The following is a 7,861-nucleotide window of genomic DNA, read 5'->3' on the forward strand; positions in this document are numbered from 1 at the left end:
AGGAGGAGAAGGGGATGACAGAGGATGAGATGGTTGGATGGCATCACCAACTCAATGGACATGAGTTTAAGCAAACTCTGGGAGATGGTGAAGAACAGAGAAGCCTGGTGTGTTGCAGTCCATGGTGTCACAAAGAGTCGGATACGACTGAACAACAACACGTATTAGCTGCCCTCTCTCATGTTGAGTCATCTTGGCTATGAGATACAACTCTGCTTGGGTAACCACCCGAGACTAACCCTTTGACTCCAGTGTCTGATTTTTCCATATTCAGTCAGACACTCTGGTACGTGGTTCACAAGAATGTGTGGGTGCATGCTAAGTTGCTTCAGTCGTGTCTGACCCTTTCTACCCTATGGACCTTAGCCCACCAGGCTCCTCTGTCCATGGAATTCTCCAGGCAAGAATACCAGAGTGGGTTGCCATGCCCTCTTCCAGGAGATCTTCCCGACCCAGGGATCGAACCCTCATCTCTTATGTTTCCTACATTGGCAGCCAGGTTCTTTACCACTAGCATCCCCTGGGAAGCCCAGTTCACAAGGCTAGCCTTCAACAGTTCGTCTCATCCTGGCAGGCATATTCCTCCTCCAATCAAGAATTGAAGCGTACTTGTCCACCACTGAATCTGCAACGGCTTTATGGCTCTGTTTGACCAACTAAGCATGGAAGAAGTGACACTGTGCCGTTCTGGGTCTGGGCTTCCAGAGGCCTGAAAGTGTTTGCTTTTGCTTATTTTACTTATTTACTTTTTTTCTCTGTGGCTTGCAGGATTTTAGTTCCCTGGCTAAAGATTGAACCCAGGCCTTGGCAGTGAAAGCACAGAGCCCTAAGCACTGGGTTACAGGAAATTCCCATACTTTTGCTTTTTTAAAAAAATATATAGCTATCATGCGTGATTCATTTGGCAGCACATATCCTAAAATTGCAACAATACAGAGAAGATTAGCATGGCCCCTGCACAAGGATGACATGCAAATTTGTGAAGTGTTCCATATTTAAAAAAAAGAAAATAGCTGTCACAGAAAGAAGTCCAGGCTCTCCTACTCAAAAGAAAGGCTATGAAAGACAGGCTCGGAAGAAGACACCATCCTCCAACTGAGTGGTGCCCTGCTGTCAGCTTCCTGATTCATATGGGTTTAGTCCAAGCAGGTATCACATTGGCGCTCTATGGAGAGCAGAGAGAGGAATCTTAGATTTTTGAAATTGGAGGAAATTCCTGAAACCAAAAGAGCAAACACACTAAGCCACATGCATGAATGTTACTGTATTTGTGCAGTAGCTGTCACACCAGCTTCTTGGATCTCTGGCCCTCATCCCATCTCGTGCTTGGCTCCCCTGCCTACTTGGATTACAAGGGAGCTAGTAAGAAAAAATTGCATAGTATTTTTTTTTTCAATTGAAAATCTTTGCATGGGAGGAATTATACTATGTATTTTTTTTAATCAAAGGATTTGTTACATAGTGACCTCTACTGGGAAGAGTAAAGGTATCACCAGGGCCGACAAAAAGTAGTCAATTCAGTCTGTTTATTCAAATAATTGGTTAATTTGGGAAGGCAATGCTGGTCAAATCTTCATTTAGTACTAAGGTCCAGTTGTGGGTTCTCCCGGTGGCTCAGTGGTAAAGAATCCGCCTGCAATGCAGGAGCCTTAGGGGATCCCTTAGGTATCAGGAAGGTCCCCCGGAGGAAGGCATGGCTACCCACTCCAGTATCCTTGCCTGGAGAATCCCATGGACAGAGGATCCTGGTGGGTCGCAGAGTCAGACATGACTGAGGCAACTTAGCACACACACAAGGTCCAGTTATACTCTGAATTTTTTCTTTTTAAAAAGATTTTATGGGACTTCCTGATGGTCCAGTGGTTAAGAATCTGCTTGCTACTTCAGTGGCCCAAGGCACAACTCCTGAGCCCATGCTGTTGAGCCCAAGGGTTGCAAGTACTGAAGCCCTAGCATCCTAGAGCCTGAGCACAGCAAGGAAGAGTAGCCATCTTCACTGCTGCGCAGCCTTTGGAAAGGTTGCTGCTTCAAGTCATGTGTTATGCCAGCATTCATGACCTCCAGAGGAAAGGATTTTGGTCTGGGGTCAGAGACAAGGCTTGACTACTTGGAGCTTTTTGTGTAGCAAAGTAGTACTAAAGTGTAGTAGAGATAGGGAAAGCTTCTGACATAGACATCAGAAGGGAACAGAAAGAGTGCCCCCTTGCTAGTTTTTAGCAAGGTGTTTTGTGTCTGTTGCTTGGGTTAGTTGCTCAGTCATGTCCGACTCTCTGCAACCCCATAGATTGTAGCCCACCAAGCTCCCCTGTCCATGGAATTCTCCAGGCAAGAATACTGGAGTGGATTGCGATTTCCTTTTCCAGGGGATCTTCCCAACCCAGGGGTCAAACCCTGTTCTCCTTCATTGCAGGCAGATTCTTTACCATTGGAGCTACAGGGAAGCCCATTATGTCTGTTAGAAAGCTCTTAATCAGACAAGAGAGACATCTCAAGGCGAGAGGGAGTTTAGCCATCTCACCGGGCCCCTCTCCCACAATATACATTTTTGAGACAGGGTGGCATGAGGTGTGTCATCCCCCTGGCCATAAAACAAATGAGAGGAATACTGGTTTGTTGAGCCATTACCAGCCCAAGTTTTGTGAAAAGAAAAAATTAGTCTTAGGCAGAACCATTTTGAAGAAAGGCAAATTCCAGAGCAAATGCATAGTTTCATTAACATAAGAGAAAAGCATTGGTTAGCTCAAGGCAGAACCAGGTGTCATCAACACAGAATTAAAAGAAGGCTCTTTTTTTTTTTTTTTTCACTTTAAAATGATCTATATTTGCAGAAGGCTTTTTAATTTTGTGTAGAGTAGGAAAAAAAACATCTGCCACTTGCAGTTTATTTCCTCCTGCCGCTTGGGGCACTCTGGCCTTCCTGCCTGTTTCCCTCTCAAGGTCTCTAGTTTCTGAGAGCCGGGTGCTCTCTGCTTGCACTGTGTGGTTTCCCTTGTTGCAGAGCACAGGCTCTAGCTGCGTGGGCTTCAGTACTCTATTGCTGCACATGGGCCCAGTAGTACACTGGGCTTAGTTACTCTGAGGCATGTGGGCTCTTCCCGAACCCGTGTTCCCTGCATTGGCAGGCTAGTTCTTAACCCCTGGATAACCATGGAAGTCCCTCAACAGGATCTTGACAATTTTATTTCATTTTTTAGGTTTTTTGGCTCTGCCATGGGCAGCTTGTGGAATTTTAGTTCCCTGACTGGGGGCTGAACCCAGGCTCTCAGCTCTGAGAGTGCAGAGTGCTAACCACTGGACCACCAGGGAATTCCCATTGATAATTTTAGACAATGGGAGGAGAGAAGATCAACTAGAAAATTACAGTGAGTAACCATAAGTTTAAAACCTGAAGAGAAGTGACTAGTGAGATGTGAGGAAAATTTAAAAAGGATGGATCCAATAAGTCAAATAAAGAAAATGTTTAAAGGGTATGATCCACTGGATCAAGTGATACTGAGTTTTCTATAACCCTTAGAGATCAAGTCCACACCCACATGTGTCTAACTCTTTGCGATCCTATGGACTGTAGCCCACCAGGCTCCTCTCTCCATGGGCTTCTCCAGGCAAGGATACTGGAGTGGGTTGCCATGCCCTCCTCCAGGGGATCTTCCTGACCCAGGGATAGAACCCACATCTGCAGCAGCATCCTGCATTGCAGGAGAGTTCTTTACCACTGAGCCGCCAGGGAATTCCCCTTAGAGATCATGGAATCATCTTAATAGCTGGTATCTGTATATATTGGTATAGTAGTTTACAGCATCAAAGTGTATTTATTGGTACAATAATTATATAGGTTGTCATGTGAAAAAAAGAGTGTAATGATAAATTAGAGCATATGTTTTATGCTATGTTTTTCTTAGAAATTCATATTAGTGTATAGTATGTAGCTCTGAGAAGTCCATGGGGGTAAAAAACTGATACTTTTTTAAAACCAGAAATTTCCCTAACTGTGCTTTAGAAAGCGGAGGAGAAAGAATTCAAATCAAAATCTCTGACTCCAGAGCCTGAATTTCTACTTGTACTGTATTGAATGGTCCTACAGTTATAGCCACTAGCCATATTTGGCTATTTGAGCATGTGAAACATGACAACTCCAGACAGATATTTATAAATGTAAAACAGATGCTGTATTTCAAAGACATTTAAACAATGTAAAATATCTCAATCACTTTTATATTGATTACGGGTTGAAATGATATTTTGGGTTGTTGATATTTTTGTTGTTTAGTCACTAAGTTGTATCCGACTCTTTTGTGACCCCATGAACTATAACCCTCCAGGCTCCCTCTTTGCATGTGAATTACCAGGCAAGAATACTGGAGTGAGTTGTCATTTCCTTCTCCAGGGGATCTTCCCAATCCAGGGATCCAACCTGAGTCTCTTGCATTGGCATGCGGGTTCTTTACCACTGAGTCACCAGGGAAGCCCTGATATTTTGGATATGTTGGGTTAAATAAACTATGATATGAAAATGAATTTCAGCTTTTTCTTTTTTAAATGAAGCTCCTAGAAAATTGAAAATTTCATATCGAGCTCATTCACTTAAATAAATAAGAGACTTGGGACTTCCCCAGCAAGGTTAAGACTCCTTGCTTCCAATGCAGGAGGTGTGGGTTCTATCCTATTCAGGAAACTAAAATTCCACATGTCATGATGCAAGACTAAAAAAAAATTGTTTTTTTAAAAAGAATGTTGAAAAAATTAAGTAGAGGCTTTAATAAGTAGAGACTGTCCATAGAATGTATTTCCTAGTGCTGTGTGGTCAAGAGATTTCCCCTTATTTTTTATTCAGGGGTAGAAAACATCATCAGGATACCTTGCATCACACAGAGTTGGTTCATTTCCAGGAAGAAGTAGAAACAGCATTCTTCCCCTGGGTCCCCAGCTGTTTGTAGACATATCCTTATACTCCTATTCGATGTTCTTATCGCTTTCACTTTGGGCAGATGCATTTTATTAAAAATACTGGCTAATTGGCAACTTGTTAAAGACATACACCAGAAGGTTTTTTTTTTTTTTAATAAAGCAACAAAATTATGTGATCACGGAGAGTCAGCCTAGATTTCAGCATTTAACAAACTACATGCCCTTACAGGGTGAGACAATACAACATTGATGCCTATTGTCTGACAGTCATATACTAATCCTATAATACATGAAATACCAGTCTAAAAAATCTCAAGGGGCTATCAAGATCTTCTAAATATTTTCAAAACTAAAGGATTGTGTTAGTCACTCAGTTGTGTTTGACTCTTTGTGACCCCATGAACTGTAGCCTGCCAGGCTCCTCTGTTCATGGAATTCTCCAGGCAAGAATACTGGAGTGGGTTGCCATTCCCTTCTCCAGGGTATCTTCCCAACCCAGGGATCCAATCCAGGTCTCCCAAATTGCAGGCAGATTCTTTGCCATCTGAACCACTAGGGAAGCCTAGGATTAGAATTGTCTAACCTATTTCCAATCCTGAAATCTACTTCATTTTAGTTCTACACATTCTTTCAGTCCTCACTAATTTACTAATTCTGCAAAGGGAAGAATTCTTCATGAGTAAGAAGCTTCTTTACCCGTAATGTTACATTGTGTCCACTGCCTCAAAGTGAAGTGGAAATCTGACACTCATCTAGGGTCATTTTCTTTACATCTTATCTTCTGTTTCCTTAGGCCTAGTCCTCTATATTGTTTACAAACAGGACTTACTTTCCATGGGACTACTGGAGTCTGAAGGAACAATTCCTTCTGACTCACTACTCTTTTTCTGAGTAGCACAAATATCTTGCTTTTCCAGCTAATGTTACTGAGCTCTTACCTAGTACCTGGTTTCCTTTTAAAGTCTTTACATTTATCAATTCCTTTAATCTTTCCAAGGAGCCTGTAATGATGGTATCACTACTAGTAATACATAGTTAATCCAAGGTCACACAGCTAATGGGTATATAGGGTACGGGAATTCCAATCTAGGTATTCTTTTTTTTTTTTTTTTTTTGGCTAGCGGGGTCTAGCTGTGCCAGTGATAAAGAACCTATCTTCCAGTGCAGGAGACATAAGAGACATGGGTTCAATTCCTGGATCAGGAAGATCCCCCGGAGAAGGAAATGACAACCCACTCCAGTATTTTTGCCTGGAGAATTCCATGGACAGAAGAACTTGGAAAGCTATGGTCCATAGGGTCACAAAAAGTTGGACACAACTGAAGTGACTTAACACACACAAACGCGCCAGGTCTTAGCTGCAGTGGGCAGGATCTTCAATGACATTGTGCCAGGTTCCAACCAGGTCCCCTACATTAGCAGCACAGAGTCTTAGTCACTGCATCACCAGGAAAGTCCCCAACTTAGGCATTCTTAAGGGCTACAGTATAGTCCTTTGATGACTCGACATTTCAGCCTTAAGGCAATAATAAATGTGAAAAATTAAAATATAAAGGGTTTGATAACACTGGATATGTTTAAACAGAAAGGGTTTTAAAGGAAACTTTTTATTCAATTGTAACTCACATACTGAAAAGTGCATATATCATGTTCCATGAATGTTCATAAAGCGACCATTAATGCAACTGTCACCTACATAGAGAAATAGAACATAACCAGACCCCTCTCCCCTCAGTCCCCTCTTGTGCTCCAAGGTAAGTTTGAAAATTCAAAATAAGTATTCATTTACTGTTGTGAATACAGGAAGCCACTGGGCTTCACTGGTGGCTCAGACAGTAAAGAATCTGCCTGCAATGTGGGAGACCTGGGTTGGATCCTTGGGTTGGGAAGATCCGCTAGAGAAGGGAATGGCAACCACTCCAGTATTCTTGCCTGGAGAATCCCATGGACAGAGGAATCTGAGAGGCTACAGTCCACAGGGTTGCAAAGAGTCAGAGGAACACTTTCACTTTACTGTTGTACAAGTTGAATTTTTATAGTCTATTTCAGGTCCTGACTGAAATTCTTTTCCATAATAACATACTCTTTCTAGAGCAATAATTTCAAATTTTGGTCCCCAACCTGGCAGCCTTAGTATCACTCACCTGCAAACAAAGGACTTGCAAATTCAAGGATCCCAATCCAGACCTACAGGACAAAAATTATAGGTGTGATGCCCAACAAGCCTCGGGACAGAATCTGACGCTTCTTAAACTGGAAAAGCACGGATCTGTCTGTTGAAAGAGTTTTGCTTCCTGATTGCATAGTAACTGTTAAATCCTAGTATACTAGGATTTAAAGTGTTACGCTAGAAAAATAGTGACATTTTAATTATCTATCTCTTTTGAAGCACAAACAGGTAAAATGTTTTTCCATTTTAACTGGAAAAGTTAAAAATGTTTTATTTTTCTAGTTAAAACACTTTCCCCACCTGGGGAACTATTCTATTCTGGTGCTAAAATGCAACATCGTCTAGAACAACACGGTTAGTTAAAATGGAAAAGACCCTGATGCTGGGAAAGACTAAAGGCAGACAACAGAGGACGAGATGGTTGGCTGGCATCGCCGACTCAACAGACATGAGTTTGAGCAAGCTCCGAGAGATGGTAAAGGACAGGGAAGCCTGCGGTGCTGCAGCCCATGGGGTCGCAAAGATTCGGACGCGACTGAGCCACTGACCACCAACCACCTCCAGTCCTCTCTCCGGCTCTAGCCTGGACTTGTCTAGTTTACCAACAAAGCGGCGCTACAGGGCGACGGGTAAATTCAACATCCAGAGACTGGAGCAGGTTTCGGCCAATCCGAAGCCAGGCTCGAGCCGCTCGCCCATCCCAGCGGTGTTTGATTGGTGCTTTCCCTCAGGCGGAAGAGGCCCCTCCCCCGTGGGCTCCGCCCCGCGCGGCGCGAGCCAGTTGTC

At 43.0% G+C, this 7,861-nt stretch overlaps 1 non-coding gene across 1 annotated transcript; it reads left to right on the forward strand.

The window, feature by feature from the left end:
• The first annotated feature begins 892 nt into the window (after positions 1 to 892).
• LOC122679748 lies at positions 893 to 999 on the forward strand. The gene has a single exon (XR_006336533.1). It is a non-coding gene; the product is annotated as a U6 spliceosomal RNA (small nuclear RNA).
• The last annotated feature ends 6,862 nt before the right edge of the window (positions 1,000 to 7,861 follow it).

The sequence above is a fragment of the Cervus elaphus genome, chromosome 21 (assembly GCF_910594005.1).
Source record: "Cervus elaphus chromosome 21, mCerEla1.1, whole genome shotgun sequence".
Lineage (NCBI taxonomy): Eukaryota > Metazoa > Chordata > Mammalia > Artiodactyla > Cervidae > Cervus > Cervus elaphus.